The following is an 8,748-nucleotide window of genomic DNA, read 5'->3' on the forward strand; positions in this document are numbered from 1 at the left end:
AGATGATATACATATATACAAAAAAATGCTAAAAGGTTAGTAATTTTTGTTATTTATAGTCATTAATAATATTTTTAGTAATATAAAATTTTATTAATAGTACGAAATTACTCACTTTTCTTTTACCGGTTACATACCGATAAAATATTGTCGTCTACAGTATTCCAATATGTCTTAATGAGTTTCTTTTTTCTCCTAAACGTTATTTATTATTGAAAAAAAAATTCCAAACAAAATGTTAGCTTGATTTCAAGGGCTCTCTCTTAGTTTTGTTTCCCTTCGAAGTTAAAGTGTTAAACTACTCCCAAACAAAGTCTAAATGCTACTAAGGAACAGACTCCCATCACATCATGATCACTTTGAGTCTCTATCCCCTTATTCCTACTTCCTAGTGTCGCTTCTCATTGGTTTATATTTTTGGAGTTCATAAATATATGTACATAATAAGAAGCCCCTTTTTCATCTAAATTCTAAACCAAAGGAAAAAAGACAAGAAATATGGTCCAAGCATACTATAATATTGTAATTGAACCAAACAATAATAATGCAAGTGGAGAGGCCTTTTTCATGCCAAACAAGATGCTTGCTTGCTTTCTCTTCTTCATTATATCATGTGATGCCGTCTATGAACATTTAAGATTAAAGAACAAATAAACGAGATCATTAATTAATTAATCACGAGCCTTTGCAATTCATTCTTTCTTTCTTCTTTAGCATGCATGCAAGTGATGCACAAAAATGAAAAGCTATCAAATCAAATTAAAGTAGCAAGTACCCCAATTCCTTGCGTGAACAAATTTTGTTGTAGTATTGATTCTGTGGTCATCCATATGCCCCAAATTAAATTAAACCACTCCCACTTGCCCCAATCCTCCTCAAAACTGTTGTTATATAAATGTTGAAAATGAAACCCATTTCCAAATATTTCAAGGCGTCACCGGTGGCCATTTAAAATGGATTGTGAAGTTGTGACAGTGCAAAGTAACGCCGTTCTCCGACGCCCACAACATTCGTCCTTGTGAAATTTTAATGGACCAATTCAACCATCAACACCGACCTTTGAACATAGGACGGATATTAACTAAATAATTAGGTTCTTATGCTTTGACTTTAATTATGTTCAATCACGTAATTTCTGAGAAACATTTTTAAAGTCGTAATTTAACTTTTGTAATTGAATGAGCAATCCAATGTTACAAAATTTGTTTCTTTACTCGGTATATTACAATCTGACTTTGTGAGTCAATACACAATATTACTAACACGTGACATATGAGATATTGGAACTCCTCAAAGATCTTCTTCTCAACTTGTCATAGAATTGAACTACCATGAAATTAAAATGCCACCAGGATAATAGTTTAGTTCCATGTTCATTTGAAGCATGGGAATGGAAACATAAGGTGGAGATAATCGTCACATATTCACATGGCATCTGAAAAGGAATTGAATAATATATAAACATCTTATTTGTATTTAAATATTCGCTGAAGAAACCTTTGGCTCTTCGGCAAACGCTAACATGCTGCAGAAACAATTATGTAACATGACTAAGTCTCGAATCTCTCTTACATGAGGAATATATACTTCGCTTAGTTGGCAAAAGTCAACTACGTTATATATGCGTACGTTTTAATAATTTTTTAACTAATAATTAAATCAAATCTTTTTAAGACCTTAAAAATTCTCCACAATTGATTCCTAATACTTTCTCTTATATTAAACATATATCGGAAGATATAATATTTGTGGTCAACTGTTCATGCTTGAATCTAAATAACAAGCCCAACAACTCTAAGCCCAAAGAAAAGAAGTCTTCTTTAGCTAAAGTGTAGATCGCAAGCTGGCCCACTAAAAAGACCAGACCAACTGGTGGGTCCATGTACCCGAACACCATTAGACTCGAGCTCGAAGACCCGAGTTTCACTTGACTTAGAAAAAAAAAAAAAAGTAATGATGTATCATGTAAATAAAATATTAGCCAAAAAGAGATTATACAAAGCTTAGCCTTCAGGAGCCAAACTTTTTTTTTTTAATAGAGAGCTCTTCTTTTCTCAATAGAAGAGCACTCTAAAAACTTCAAGTTCTTCTCTTAAAAAAAGTATTTTTATCCTGTTCAAACTTTGCAAATAATATTCTCACACGATCCTTATTCTATTTGAACTATCAATGTCACTGTGAAACCTGAACTATACAGCCACCAAAAAATTAGCAACATACAACATAAATAGCATAAAAGATAAAGTCATTAAGCTCAACAAACCAAGAGAATTGGGGTACAAAAAAGATTGTTTAAATGTGATAGAAAAGATAATAAGTGATAAAGAGATGAACTTTAAAACATGTAAGAAATATATTATTGGGAATGTGAAGAAATTCACAAAAAATTGTAGTTACTGACATTCGTCTAAAAAAGATGTTATTCAATTTCAAAGACAGGAAGAGAGGGTTACAGATTATTTAGAATGGTCCTTGGAATGTCAAAAGAAATCTGGTCAATCTCAGACTATGGAGGGAGGGCAAATTAGTTTTTGAAGTTGATCATGATTTCATGAAATTTTGTATTCAAGTTCATGGCATTCCATATAATCTCATGAATAAAAAGACAGAAATTCTTATTGGAGGAATGCTGGGAGTATTAGCTGAGACTGAAGACCTAAAAGTGGATGGCGTTTTTAGGAGATCATATCTAAGGATCAGGGTTAGCATCCATATTACTAAGGCTTTGCCTACAGATTTCTAGTTAGATAGAGAGGAGATGCCACCATTGTGGATTTTCTTTAAGTATGAGAGGTTGTCGGACAGTTACTGTTTCAACTGTGGAATATTAGGACATGAGAAGAAAATATGCAAGAATCCAACAACCATGACATACTGGGATCCAACCAAGAAGAAGTATTCACCGAGATTGGGAGTCTGCCAAGTTCGACCAGTTTCGACCATGGGAGGAGGAAGTTCAAAACAACATGGATGGAGAAAAGATGGGGAGGAACAGGCGCGTGATCAACAAAACCTTGGAAGAGAGAGTGGTGAGGAACAAAGCACTGAAGAGAGAAAGATTAGGGTTGAACAAATTCTATAGCAGAAAATCAGAGAGAAAAGTGTTTGGAAAAACCAAATAAGGAGAGAGGAAGGGATGGCTGAAGCAGAAGAGCAGGTATAAGAAGTACCAAAAATCTTTAATTTTCAGGGAGATGAGGATATGCAGCTTGACCTAGGAGCAGCCTACAAATTTAAGAGTCTCATTAAGGAGATAAGAAAGAAGAACAATGAATGGGCTTACACCAAACAGGCCCAAAAGAGAGAAAAGGGAAAAGAGGTTCAGAAGGTGAGTGGATAGGGCCAAGAAAGGATGTTGGGCCCAATATTGTGGCAAATCAACTACAAGTTTGGAACGTTGAAGGAGGTGGGCTGAATCTATATATAACAGAAGAAAGGGAGTGTGAACAGCTACAAAAAAGAAGATTGGAAGTTGGTCTAGGAAAAAAAAGTAGAAAAAGAAACCATAGGACAGGAACTAAAAAGACTTATGACAGTAAAAAAGAAGGGAAAATATGTGAATGTTGACAGAGAGAGGATAAAGGAATATCAAAAAATGTTAAGGAGTGAAACGGGAGAAGAAGAACTCAAGAAGCTATCCAAGGAAGCACAGGACAAAGAAGATGAATTTGTGGGACTGCATGTAAATTCGGGTGAGAACGTCTACTATGTAGAATTAGTAAGTGATGAAGATGAAGATGATAGAAGGGAAGAACATGCTGATTGGAAACACAACTAGCAAAAAATATGGAATTGAAGCTGAATTTGAAAAGGAAACGAGAAAACAAACAGGTGCTAGTGCTTACAAATGAGGAATGGAAGGAGGAGCAAGAGGACAGAGAGCCCAAAAAAATAAAGAATAGCAACACTGCACTGGACACAGTCACACAGGGGAGTATGAATTATCTATGTATGTTTCTGGTCAGATTAAGGGAATACAAATGGCTGAGTAGGCGAGTCTTAACATGCCCCAACCTCAGCCATGAGTATCATTAGCTGGAATTATCGGGGAATAGCGGTTGCATCCACAATCTCTGAGTTGTATGATCTATGTAAAAAAGTAAAGCTGCTCATAGTATTTTCAATGGAAACTAGGGCTAGACAAAAAAAAATGAATAGGATAAGAAGAAGGCTTCATTTTGAAAATATATTTTGCGTAGAACTCTGGGGCATGTCCGGTGGGCTAAGTTTGTTATGAAAATCTATTAATGTTTATAAGTAGTGTGATAAATATATTAAAGCTGGTATTAATATTAATAATGGTCTGAAATGACAAGGTGTTTTTGTGTATGGAAATATAGTTTTTCAAAAGAGAAGAAAATTATGCCAGGAGCTCACGGTAAGTAATATGAACAAAGAAGAACCTCAAGTTTATTTGGGGGACTTCAACGATATTTTAAGTCAAGAGAAAAAGGTAGGCATTCATTCACAGCCAATGATTTATTTAGAAACTTTTAGAAAGTTTGTAGATGATAATAGATTAATGGATGTTGATCTTAAAGGTAGTAAATTTACATGATTTAGTAATCTAAGAAATAACTTTATTACTGGGAAAAAGTTGGATATGGTTTTAGTAAATTGTACAAATAAACCAGAATGTTATTTTGAAAGCTTCTCCGACTGTAAGTTTGGATCACTGTGCATTAATTTTGAAAACACAGCCGTTAGTTCGAATAAAAAAAGATTTCAGGTTTGAGGCATTTTAAACAGAGCATGAGGAGTGCAAAGAGGTGATCAAGCGGAATTGGCAATTGGATGACGGGAATAGAAATTGTTGGAATCAATTCATAAGAAAGAGAAAGAGATGCAAGAGGGAGTTGATAGAGTGGAGTAGAAGGAAGTTTAAGAGAGCAGATAAAGAAATTGAAAGAAAGAAAATAGAGTTACAACACATTCAGGAATCCAATATGTTGGAAAGAGATCTGAGGAGAGAGAGTGAACTGAAAAGTCAAATCTCAGAGCTTTAGAAGCAAGAAGATAAATATTAGGATAACGATCAAGGCTGAAATGGTTAAAATGGGGTGATAAAATTCAGTTTTCTTTCATGCAACAACAATTCAGAGAAGAAATAGGAATAGAATTGAAAAATTGAGAGATGAGATAGGACAATGAATACAAGGAGAGAAAAATATGATGAGATTAGTAGAAAGACACTTCACTAAGTTGTTTACCTCTATAGGGGCTAGGAACTTGGAGGAGTGTGTAAGAGAAATACCTAGGAGAGTCATTAGAGAGATGAATGAGGAGTTAATGGCAAAGATCAATGGTGAGAAAATTAAGGAGGCGGCTTTTAGTATTGGTGGATTAAAAGCTCTAGGTCCAGATGGATTAAATGGGTTTTTTTTTCAGCAACATGGGATATATTGAGTAAAGAAGTGTGTGGAGTGGTTAAACAATTTTTTAAAAATAGTATCATACCGGAAGATTTAGATGAGACAACTGTTGTTTTAATTCCTAAATGAGTCAAACGGAAAGCTTGAATCGCCTTAGACCGATAAGCTGCTATAATTTTGTGTACAAGATTATAACTAGGGTTTTGGTGGGGAGGTTAAGAAAAGTGCTAGATGTTATTATATCTCCGATTCAAAGTGCCTTTGTAAAAGAAAGACTCATACAAGATAATATAATAATAGTGCAAGAAGCTTTTCACAAATGAAACAAAAAGGGGAAATCTTGGAAGCAAAGACATAGCCATTAAATTGGACATCAATAAGGATTATTATAGATTGGAATGGAATTTTTTGGAAAGGGTCATGGAAGAGTTCAGTTTTAGTAATGAATGGGTGAAGTTGATGATGAGCTATGTGAAAAGTGTTAGTTATAGGTTCAAAATAAATGAAAAATTATCAATCAAGATCAACCCCCAAAGAGGTCTTAGACAAGGAGATCCTCTATCACAATATCTCTTTATTTTGGCTATTGAAAGCTTTACTATACTCATGGAAAAATCGATGATGGATAATCTAATTTCAGGAATTAAGTTAGCTCCAACATCGCCGGTCATCACTCATCTATTATTTGCTGATGATTGTATAATTTTTGCAGAGGCGCAAAAAGAAAAAATTTATCAACTCATTCAGATTATTAACAAATATACGGAGGCATCAGGACAAAGAATCAATACTGAGAAGGACAAATTAGAAGAGTGATCGAGTTGATAAGAGATGGGGAGGGTTGGGATGCGAACAAAATTGAAGAGATATTTTCTGGTAACATAGCTGAATTAATATTCAAAACACACATCAGTTTGATCAATAGAAGGGATCATTTTGTTTGGCTGTATAGAAGCGATGGACAATACTTAGTGAGAACAGGTTACCACTCTGCGAAGGAGGAGAAAGATGCAAATGAGGAGAGTAAAGTTAGCAAAGCTTCAACAAGTTAGAATTTGAGGGAGGTTTGGGAGACACTTTGGAGGTTACCGGTGCCACAAAAGGTAAGAATGTTTTTATGAAAAGTAGTGCATAGAATTTTGCCAATGAATGCAAACTTACATCAACGGAAAATAGCAAAAACACCCTCATGCAGTATATGTCAAGAGGATGAAACTATCGAACATGTTTTATTATTGTGCCCGTAGACCAGAGCGGTGTGGTTCAGATCTAGCCTACAAATTGTATTTACGGTCTATAATGTGAGATCCTTTGGGAAATGGATGATGGATACAATTGAAAAGATCAAGAGGGAGACCGAGAAGGAGCAGGAAAAAATTTTGTGCAACTTGTGATGTGTATGTTGGTGCATATGGAAAGCGAGGAATCAACACATATTCCAGTAATTAAAAATCACTCCAGAAAAAGTAATAATCATTTCAGAGTATCTAGCAACAGAATTTCACAATGCAACAAAGGGAATTAATAATGAAATTAGATCACGGGTAGGCAGGAGCGGTGAGATGAAGAGAATTACCTGAAGGCCTCCGCCCAACAACTGGTTGAAGATGAATACAGATGCGGCTTTCCACAAGGAAACAGGCACGGCAGCTTCAGCAGTGGTAGTCAGAGACTAGCAAGGAAAAATTGTCACTTGGACAACATCAACATTTAGAACAGTATCAACATTAGCAGCAGAAGCTCAAGCATATAGAGAGGCACTTTTTTTATTAAAAATCTCTAGCTAGCAAAATGCATTATTGAAATGGATTGCTTACCTCTGGTTCAAGCAATTCAGGTAAAAGTGCCTATGGCAGAAGCAGACGCAATCACCAAAGACATTCTCCAATTGCTGGATGAGGCTCCAGATGTGGGAGCTACCTGGACTCCAAGAGATGGCAACAATTTAACTCGCCAACTGACAGCGATGGCAGCGGCGAATGAACTACAGAGATAGTGGACAGTTAATCCACCTATTCAAATTAGGAAAACAATCAGAACAGAAGCAGGATTCATAGCACTTTAGCAAAAACATAGTATACTGAACCAAATCAACGCGGTTTCAATTCCAACTAGCCATCAAAGATATCACATAGAAGAGGTGTTACCTAGGAGGGCGGAAGCAAAAACCTGGGATAGGGAAGAAGCTGAAGTAGATGAGTAGATTCAAGCAACAGCAACGCACGAGACTACCAACAGGATCTTCAAGGAAACAATTGAGATGGGGAGGAAGGACCAAGGAGGAGGCACCGAGAGATTCATTGCATGTCGGAAGGCATGGCGGGAGGAGAGGGGTGGGAGCCACATCATTGCTGAAGCACGAGGAGTTTCAATACCTAGGCGATTGTGATCCAATGACAATAAAATAATAGGCAATTTGGCGAATGGTGGGAGAGAAGGTGAAGGAGGAAAAGGGGTCACCATTGAAGATGAGGATCATGCTTCTCAGATTCGGGGAGGTGTGGCTTCAGCGTGGTGCGGTAATGGCAGGGTTAAACAGGCAACGTCTTCGGATTCTAGTCGATGCCAAGGTCGAGGATGGAGGTACTTGGCCTCAGCTCCATGCAACAAGCGTCCAGTTTCATGAGGAGAAGCTCCGGTAACAAATGAAGATCTTCAGAGACGGAGAACGATGAAGAGAGGAATTGGGTGGGGCTCTATGTAGGTTGAGTTACGGGGTAATTTGGATTCTGATTATTCGGGTCAAGTCAGTTCTCTGGCCCAAGGCCAGGTCAAAAAAAAAAGTAAAAACTCCCCCTACCCACCAAGTCATTAATCATTCAATCCTACTTTATAAATACTTCAAGTACTTTAGGTATTTTTCATCCTTTCTATATTTATCCTATTTAAACTTTTGTTGGCTTCAGTATTTAAGTCCTTTGTAGATACTCCAACTATCGTCTTAAATCTGTGAACCAATACTTAGACACCTTCACACTATCTTTGACCTTTTTACTAAGAAAAATTATAGTGTACAGATGCTATAATACAGATATTTTCATTGGAGTGAGTAACTCGATGCTGACTAGTGTCCATATGCAATGCAAGGGGAAGCAGCTTCTAATGGTGTACAGAACGGTGTCTAAAGAAGCTTCCACGAAGCTTACATGCTCACGCTGGAATGGTGATGGCTCCGTTTGTAAAGATGGAGCAGCGCATGGTTTTGCAAGGATTGGGCTTATATATAATGAATTCTATATAAGGTCTTGGATGACGGTGGGCTGTAGGGGGTATTATGGTTTAAAGGGATAGCTTAAAAGCGTAATGTAAGAATAGATAATTTAAGAATGTATGACCCAAATGAACCAAAAAAAAAAAAAAGAAAAGAAAGAATATA

Source organism: Arachis ipaensis, chromosome B09 (genome assembly GCF_000816755.2).
Source record: "Arachis ipaensis cultivar K30076 chromosome B09, Araip1.1, whole genome shotgun sequence".
In the NCBI taxonomy this organism is placed as follows: domain Eukaryota; kingdom Viridiplantae; phylum Streptophyta; class Magnoliopsida; order Fabales; family Fabaceae; genus Arachis; species Arachis ipaensis.